The following is an 8,932-nucleotide window of genomic DNA, read 5'->3' on the forward strand; positions in this document are numbered from 1 at the left end:
TATAAGTTTATATATATATATATATATATATATATATATATATATATATATATATATATATATATATAAGCATATAATTTCCATACATAGAGCATAGCCATACTTAAATTCATAGATATACACATAGACAAATCAATATAATCATCTTCCATCCTTGTTGGATATCAATACATCATCACATTATCCTTCGGCCTTGTCGGGTATCAATATATCATCATAATATCCTCCGACATTATCGGATAGCAATGTATCATCATAATCATTCTCTGGGCTTGTCGGATATCAATACATCATTATAACATCCTTCAATTTTGTCATGCATTGATATATCATAACAATATTCTCCATCGTTTCTAGGTATCAATATATCATCACAATATTCTTTGACTTTGTTGGGTATCAATACGTCATTATAGCCAATGGAAAATCAATAACATAAGTATTCTTATAATAAAACATCATGATTTCATAAATAATTAATAGTATAAATTCACATAAAATCAATAACCATGACTTCTATAATAATTAACATCATAATCATTAAGAATGATTTCTAGAATGATTACTAGCACAATTATCAAGAACGATCTTAAGCTTAAGCAATAACATAGTCAATGGCCCGAACAATAGCCTAATAGTGGCTTAATCAATAACATAAGCATGGTCTTATTCTATAGAATAATCAATAGCTCATCATAAAATAATCAATTATCTAGATAAATAATCCATAGCATTATTTCTAATGTCATCATCACATTTACCATTTTGTGCCAAGTTTCTCAATATGTCATAAACAAATATTTCTAAGTATTCAACAAGTGAAGAAGATGTCCAAGAGAGATAAACATTAATCATCACTTAAGGTGGGTTAAAGATCCCACTATTAAATCCCCAAAATATATTCGAAGTTAAATTCTACTTTGAACTAGGCTAAAGTATCTAATTCCACTCTTAGATATATAGAAAGCCATAATTTTTTTAGGTAGAGATCCTACTCAAGATATTTAACTAAGTTCAATGGGAATAAAGGTAACTTTCATTAGTGTAATGTAATGCCCCAAATCTGGTACCAGAATGCTACACTGTGCTCATGACCCTGAACAACCACAAGCTAACCCATGACTGATATTTTTACCTGTATACTTCATAATATACTGAATAAATGTAGAAATAAAGGCTTTAAGTCGATAAGGTTCACATTGAATCATAAATGAAATAAGAATGTCTAAATAGTGTGGTATATCACTACTAAATCAAAACTGAAAACAACTGAAGTCTGTATCGAATCTGAAAACCTCGAAGTACTGTCTGAATATAGAGTTGAAGGAACATGTCTCAAACTAACTTCGTCCAGCAAAACTGAGTTGAAATAAATAATAACATAAAGTAATGATCATGTCCTCGAAGGATGAGGACTTATTGCTTACTCCGACTGTGGAAACTGGGATGCTACTAATACTCTAGAGCCTGTGCTTCAGAACCTATGGTATAAGACACCATAGCGCAAATGCGACAGTACTTTGAATGTACTAGTATGCATAAAAGATAGGTTGAATACATGGGGTTCATATGCATGAACAACATCGTCTAACTGACTAATATGGACGTGATAATACATGCATGAATAAGAGATTATAACTGAATTTATGATAATATGATTTTTGAGTCTGAGTGCTGATAACATGAGACACTGATAACTGTATAACTAAAACAATTGATACTGACCGACTATATCTGACAGTCTAGTTCTGATGGAACTAGCTGAGTTTCGTACTGTATTTAAGTTAATTTTATCTGACAGTCTTGAAATCTAAAGAATTATCTGAGTTCCTTTACTGAGACTGATACTAAATCCATGGGAGATAGTTATCTAACTGACATGCCCCTAATGTGCTATTATGGCTGAGTTGGGGTCCAATTCATAACCCCAATTACAAGGGTGTCAATAATGTGCCACTGGTAAGGAAAAGTTGTGGGTGACCCTCATCTGATAGTGTCCCCTAAAATAGAACGATCGGACCCTCATCTGACAGGGTTTATCCACCTCATCAACCCTCATCTTAAAGTGTCGATGTCTCAACCTATGTTGGCTACATAGTTCTAGAATGCAAGGATGACTTATCAAAATCACACTCTCATCTGATAGTATATGTGTTCCTATCCTTGGATTTACTTGGTGCTAACTCTTACTCCCATCTGAATAGACATAAAACATGGATTACTGAATTGAACTAAATTAACTAAATTCCATTGACTGATGAAATATTACTGAGATCTGATAACTGACTGAGATTACTGAGTTTTCCTGAGTCTTGACTCTGACTAAATTTTACTAAACATGGCTTGAATGAGAGTATCTTGAAAACAGGATAGTAATTCAAGGAATATAGCTATATTTTTTGGGTACAAGTACCCACAAGACTCAATAGAAGAAAACTCACAAAGCATGACTTTCCAAAGTATGGGACCGATATCAACAATACATAATCCATTGGCTCAGACACTTCATAAAAACACTTGGCATACATAACTTGTACATGAATGGAGGTTTCACATTATTATACTAGTATGACACTTTTCCTTCACATAGGCATTTAATCAAACATATGAGTAGCATGCTTTGGTTATGTAATCATTAACACATCTAATAATCAAGGATACAACAATCAACTTGTAAATTGAAGGGTTTATCATGAATAGAATGTAATTCATCACATATTAAATATCAATTCTTGTAATTAATAGTCTATAACATGGAATAAAACCAAGCAATATGAATATCACTTTTTAATTCAATCAAATCATAAAAATTCATAAATATACGAATCTTGGATTTTGAAAAGAGATTCTTGAGCTTTATTGGAGAAAAAGAACCATGAATCAATACATGACATACGTTAGTTCTTGATTTAATGAAGATTGATAGAGAGACTTTGTTGGAATTGAAACCCTATCGTGTTCTTGAGAGAAAGTTGAGAGAAACTAGAATATTTTGGGTGAAGGTTGGATAAATCACGTGTTAAAGGGCTTAAATATGGGTTGAAAATTGACCCTTTTAATATTGGACGTGTCTTTTAATTGGACCCCTGGGACGACACGGCACTATTGCGCCGTGTCACTGGAATTTGACAACTGGGAAATTGAGGGATGTCACGACAAGGAGCCATCAGTTGCTACTTCATTTGTGACTTCAAACTTTGGCGTGACATGGGGGAAATTGTGTTGAGCCACTAGAAAAGGAAAATTACCATTTTAGCTTGTGGCGTGGCTCGCCACTGGCCAATATAGCGTTGTTTTATGATGGGAACTTGAAATAGTCATAAGTTCTTACCCGGTTATTAGATTTAGGTGAATTTTATATCGATAAAAATATTATTGAATTTCCCACAAGACAAAATGTAAAAATCTTATAAATTTCTCATGGAATAAACATCATTCCATTAAGAAGCTAACACTTGACATTCTTGGGATGAAATTAGTTAAAAAACTTTGGGGTATTACATGTAAGCAGCTAAGGCTAATTCTACCCAAAGCATGAGTGATAAGGTCACTTCTGTAAGACCCCGCAAAATTTCTAAGCTTAATTTAGTCCTTTATGCTTTTCAAGGGGTCCCAGACTTAGAAAATTCTAGCTAAGTTTCCATACTTAGTTTATTTTTGGCCTTTGGAAGTTGGAAATCTCATTTCGAAACCTTAATGTACTTTAAAGGTCTATATTTTTGTTCATTCATGATCAGGAAAGTCAATGGGTGTTCCTGGAAAAGTTTCAGATATCGTGTTGGTCAATATTATTGCATGAATTTCCAGTCAAAAGTATTGAGGCTTGGCGCTATCATAATGTAATGCGTCGAGTATTGCATCGATGCTATCGATCTGCCGCATCGCTCAATATGTCGGTTGCTAATTTTTACTCGTTAAATGACCTCATCCTTAAGGGTAATTAGGTCATTTTCCCCCGACCTTCAGCCCACATAACACGAAATTTATTCCTCTTTTGGCTAAATACATTCATTATTTCTCAATTTCACAAGAACAAGAAACCTTAGGTGATTAATTTCAAACTAAGAATTCAAGCCTTCCTACATCAATATTCAAGAAATCATACACCAAGGTATGTAAAGTATTTATCCAAGGATCTCTTTCATCCTTGGAGTTCAAGAAACCATTTTTAAAACTTAAATAATGATGTTTATGTTGTGGATTGAAATTGTATCCATGTTGTTAATTGTGTATGGTTTCCATGATGGAATATTTATGTATTTCTTGATATTATGTTATTATGTGGATTGAATTTTATGAAATTGGGTTGATTGATGCATCCATGATGTAATTGTTTAATGTTCATACCCTAGCCTAAGTATATGCATTCCATTTGTTTTATAAAATGCCTAAATAAGTAGAATTGTGTTTTATGATCCTTTATTGATCTAAATGATGAACTTAGGCTATAACTACATGTTCAAAAATACTCCCATGCTAATGTTATGTTTTTTGATAATTTGATAGAGTGTTCATGAGACTATATTTTTTAACTTATGATATGTTGGAATGTATCCCTATTCATGTACAAGACTATGAGTATCAAGTGCATTATGAAATCCCAATGATTGTCTTATGAATTGTTGACAATTATTATGGGTTCAAAAAGTGTCATGTCCTATTTAATTTCATGCTATCGAGTCCTGGGATATTTAATAGCTGACAAGTTAGTTGTGTGCCTAGAGCCAGTGTCAGTTTCATGATAATATCAGTCACGCCATGATCAGTAGGATTCTCAGTCAATTTCAAAACTCAGTAGAATTCAGTCAGTCACACAGCTCAGGAAAACTCAGTAATATCATAAGCTCAGTCAGTTAACAAAATTTAACTGTATTCCATCAGTCCACAGAACTCAGTGCATATATTCCAATTTATCTTTGTATACTTAGTTTAGTGTCTATTTAGTTAGGAGTAGGATTCATCACCGAGCGAACGCAAAGATGAGGACAGACACCGAAAGTATAGGGTGTGACCCTTAGAAGCAATCTTTGCGATTAAGAATTAAGTAGGCAGCATAGATTGAGACATCAATACTGATATTTGAGGTTTGATGAGGTGGATTAACACTGTCAGATGAGGGTCCCACTATTCTTCTTTGGGGACACTACTAGATGAGGGTCCTACCATTCTTCTTTGGGGACACTACTAGATGAGGGTTACTCATAGCATGTCCTTACCAGTGGCATGGTGTGGACACCCTTCTAGTTAGGGTTATTGATTGGACCCCAACTCAATTATAATATCTTATTACAGGCATGTCGGTAAGACAACTACCTCCCACAGTCACAGTTTCAATCACACTAATAGAACTCAGTTAGTTCATCAAATTTTAGGACTTTCAGATACAGTCACTTAGCTTAGTATGTAACTTAGCTAGTTTCATTAGAATAAGGACTATCAGACATACTCACTTATTTTTCAGTTAAATCAGCTATCAGTAATCCATGTTATCAGTGAAACTCAGTATCCATAATACTCATATTTCAGTTATAGTCTATGTAGTCATGCATGTATTCTCATATAGTTATTCTCATGATATAAAGTTAGTTATAGTTTATGCATATCAACCCTTGCATTCAGCCTAACCTCACTTTGCATACCAGTACATTCACACGTACTGATGCATACTTTTATTTTTATGCTATGGTGTTTTATACCATTAGTTCAAACTTACGAGGTCTAGAGCATCCTTAGCAAATCAAACATTCAGCAGACAGATTAGTAGTGAGTTCTCATAATCCGAGGATGTTATCTTATTTTATTTATTCATCACATTCAGTTCAGTAGAAGGAGTTAGTTAGGGACACGTCCCATCACTCTTTATTCAGACAATTTAGAGGATTTTAGACTATAGCATGTTCAAATAGTTATTTCAGCCCTGGTATTATCATACCTTGTTCATACGTTGTTTTATTCAGTATTGTTTAGCATTTTGAACCTTATGGAAAGTTTTCCGCTAGATTTCCTCATTAATTTCAGTTATGTTGTTATTACAATATTACTATTATCTAGTACTTAGATATAGATATCAGTCATGGGTTAGCTAGTGCTCCTTCAGGATTGTTAGCACCATGTAGCATCTGGGGTACCAGACTCAGGGCATTACAAACTTGGTATCAGAGCCTAAGGTTCAATAGTATCATATGAAGTCTGAAAAGTTGTATCTAGTAGAGTCTTGTGCATAGGTGTATTGTGTTCCATATTTATGTATAAGAGGCTATGAGATGTTTCAGGAATAGTTTCCCTTCTTTCAGTATTTATGTAGTGTGAGTGAGCTTGATCTCTAGTTAAACCCTCAGTTTAATCCTTCCTTCTCTTCCATCTGTAGAAAATTCCTCCAAAGAGGACTCAGGGAAGAGGAATAGGGGATCAGCCATCCCCTCAGCCCAATCATCCTAATACTTTAGGTGAACATGTCTCCTATATAGAATTTAGAGCTATATTTACTACTCTTGCGTATTCAGTTGCTGCCCAAAATGAATATCCAACTGTTATTTTGGCCAACCCAGTGGCCAATTCTATTATAGGTAGGATTCAGGACTTCACCCGAATGAATCCTCTATCATTTTTTGGGTCTAAGATAGATAAGGACCCTCAGGAATTTCTCGATTAGGTTCAGAAGGTTACAAATATCATGGGAATTACTGCTAGTGAGAGTGTTAAGCTAGCTGCATATTAATTGTAGGATATGGCTCACACATGATTAAAATAGTTGAAAGTAGAGAGGGTTGAAGATGTAGGACCAATAGAATGGAAGGAGTTTGCAACTTTTTTTCTTGATAGATTCTTTCCCCTAGAACTGAAAAAAGCTAAGATGTTAGAATTCATTAATCTGAAGTAGGTAAACATGAATGTGAAAGAATATTCTCTTAAGTTTACTCAATTAGCTAGATATGCTCCTCATATGGTGGTAGATAGCAGGGCTAAGATGAGTAAGTTTGTCTCTAGGGTGAATGATAGTGTGGTCAAGAAGTGCAGGACCACCATGTTGATTAGTGAGATGGACATAACTAGGTTTATGATCCATGCTCAATAGATAGAGTAGCATAAGATTAAGGAGAGGGAAAAGCAGAATAAGAGAGCTAGAATAGGTAGCTTCAATTTAAGTCAGCCTAAGTTAGAGGGTGGAAATCATTCTTAATTTCACCCAAAGTCCTCAGTTCCAGCTCGTTCCTCAGCTAGTGCTCCGATTTCTAAGTTTAGGAATGGTAACAAAGATAGGGCGCCAGGCTCTAAAGCTCAGGGCAGTGTTAACTGTGCCCGAACTTATCCTCTTTATTAGATTTATGGAAAGAACCATCAGTGTATTTGCAGAGCTGGAAGCGATGTTTTTTTTAGGTATGGAAAGCCAGGCTACAAAGTCAGAGATTGTCCCCAGTTAGGTTTTCAAGGTCAATATAACTATTCCTCAGCTCAATTTGGTCACCCAAACCAGTAGGGTGCCACCTCTAGTGCCACCAGTGGGCAACACCCAAATAGTCTATATGCTCTTCAGTCTTGACAGGATCAGAAAAATTCTCTTGTATGGTCACTAGTATGTTACAGATCTTTTATTTGCATGTTTACACTTTGCTAGATCCAGGATCTTCTTTGCCTTTTGTTACTCCTTATGTAGAAGTGGATTTCAGAGTCAGTCCTAAAATTCTACTAGTTCTTTTTTCAGTCTCTACCCTAGTGGGTAAAACTATCATAGCCCGGTGGGTATACAGGAACTATACAGTTATGATATCTCAGAAAGTCACTTTATCAGACTTTATGAAATTAGAGATGACTGATTTTGATGTCATTCTCGACATGGATTAGCTTCATTCCTACTATACCACAGTTAACTATAGAAATAAAATTGTCTAGTTTTAGTTCCCAGATGAACCTATCTTTGAGTGGAGGGGTAGTACTTTAGCCTTCAGGGGTCAGCTTGTTTCCTACCTTCGAGCAAGGAAAATAATATCTGAAGGATATTTCTATCATCTTGTTTGAGTTAAGGACTCTAGTTCTGAAAGTCGCAGTCTTGAATCAGTCGTAGTAGTGAATGAATATTCAGATGTTTTTCTAGAATATCTTCCAGGAATTTCTCCTGAAAGGGAAATAGACTTTGGTATTTACCTTCTTCTAGATACTCAGCCTATATCTATTCTTCCATACAGAATGGCACCAATAGAACTTTGAGAATTAAAGGAACAGTTGAAAAATCTCCTAGACAAGGGATTCATCAGACCCAATATGTCCCCATGGGGCACACTAGTCTTATTCGTGCACAAGAAATATGATTCTCTCAGAACGTATATAGATTACCATCAGCTCAATAAGGTCATGGTCAAAAACAAGTATCCACTTCCCAGAATTGATGACTTATTTTACCAACTTCAGGGAGCCAGCTATTTCTCTAAGATAGACCTTAGATCAAGCTATCACCAGCTCAGAGTCAGAGAATGTGACATTCCAAAAATAGCCTTCTATACTCGGTATGGTTACTTAAAATTCTTAGTCATGTCAATTGGTCTTACCAATGCCCCATAGCTTTCATGGACTTTATGAACCGTGTGTTCAGGCAGTAATTAGACATATTCATCCCACAGCGAGCATGATCATGGAGACCATCTCAGAATAGTATCATAGACTCTTAAAAATCATCAATTGTTTGCCAAATTTAGTAAGTGTTAATTTTGGATAAAGTCAGTAGCATTCTTTGGTCGTATCATTTCTGGTGATGGCATTAGAGTCGATCCTCAAAAGATCAAACCAGCAAGAAACTGGCCTAGACCCATCTCTCTATTAGATATCAGAAGTTTCTTAGGTTTTGTTGGCTATTACAGATAGTTTGTTAAGGTATTCTTCTAATGCATCCCATATGTCCATATTGACTCAGAAAAAAGTCAAATTCTAGAGAAAGGAT

This window comes from Capsicum annuum, chromosome 4 (assembly GCF_002878395.1).
Source record: "Capsicum annuum cultivar UCD-10X-F1 chromosome 4, UCD10Xv1.1, whole genome shotgun sequence".
Taxonomy (NCBI): Eukaryota; Viridiplantae; Streptophyta; class Magnoliopsida; order Solanales; family Solanaceae; genus Capsicum; species Capsicum annuum.